The sequence below is a fragment of the Trichechus manatus genome, unplaced genomic scaffold (genome assembly GCF_000243295.1).
Source record: "Trichechus manatus latirostris isolate Lorelei unplaced genomic scaffold, TriManLat1.0 scaffold00193, whole genome shotgun sequence".
NCBI lineage: Eukaryota > Metazoa > Chordata > Mammalia > Sirenia > Trichechidae > Trichechus > Trichechus manatus.
Window position 1 is genome coordinate 4,185,523 of NW_004444129.1, and position 1,360 is coordinate 4,186,882.

Consider the following 1,360-nt stretch of genomic DNA (forward strand, 5'->3'; position numbering starts at 1 on the left):
GTTTTTTATTTTTGTTTTAGGGGCTGGCACTTTAAGTTCTCCAGGAAATATTATGTAGTGGTATCCCAAACTGGTATCTGAGGCTTGTGAGCCAGATCTACATTCTCTACATTCTCTCATCTAAGTGTTTTATTCATCTTGTGTGCAGGAAGGCAAGAGAAATATTAACATTGGGAAGTGAAAGAACAATCGTAGACTGAATTAGACATAATAGGAAGAAAATGAAAAATACTAACGCGAATGGGAAACAACTTTAACAAATTAAGCTATTCTTTAGTAACATGTTTACATAGTTTTTTTTTTAAGTTTTTCATACTTCAATAACAGGTTTAGATACCGTCAATATTTTAGACAGTACCACTCATAACTGAGGACCACACGTACCTGATACCCTAGTATCCTTCACACAGACAGCTCCCACATGAAAGCAAGCTTTCCAAAAAACTTGCAGTTCATATATTTTTCCTTTATGAATGATTTTTGATATTAAATGCTTCTAAAGTTATCAATAAAATCTAGACTCATGACTATTCCAACACAGATTCTGCAATTAAGTTTTATGCTTTATTATTTCACAGCCATGCAGTTATATTTTATTTGAGTGCAACTATGATTTCGATTTAGGAATTACTGTAGAGACTGAAAAGTCATTTAATTATAATAAAGATACTGAAAACAATATATACTGTATCTACAGCTATCCACTTCAGAGTCAACGCAGTTTAACAATGAGATTGGAAAACAATTATAACTTCCTCAAAGCTTTGATGTCCTTGAGTGGTCTCTTAATAGGTGACTGTATCTTAATTTTACAGAGTAGTTTTTTATCTGGTTGAGACCAATGCCACTTGTACAAAATTCTGCCCAGTTGTGTAATTAATTTTCTTCGTAATCTCTTAATTTCCACACAGATTTACGAATTTAACCTCAATTTTGGTACTCTTGTCTGGCTTTCATGACTTGAGAAACGCGCTCAATCGATAAATAGTAAAAAAAAAAAAAAAAAAAAAAAAAATCCTTCTTCCTAGGATAAGGTAGAAGAAGGAAAGAGAGGATGGCTTGCTGTTTTGGGATGGAAGCAGGTGAAAAGTTAAGAAAGCAAACCAGTCCGGAAAAAAAAACTAAAACTCCCACCAATCTGCAAACATTTCTATATATTTTAGAAACTCTCTTTTTGTTCACATATTCTTAAGTGCATATTTTCTAACCTCTTGCTCTTTTTTTTTTTTTTTTAAATCAAGAGAAAGCTTATTTTCCGGCCAGATCTGTGTCAACTTAAAACGTTATTTAAGAAGGGAAATTAAAGTTGTCTCATTTGAATCACGTTATGACATTCTTCAGCATCTCTGACTTTCTCTGA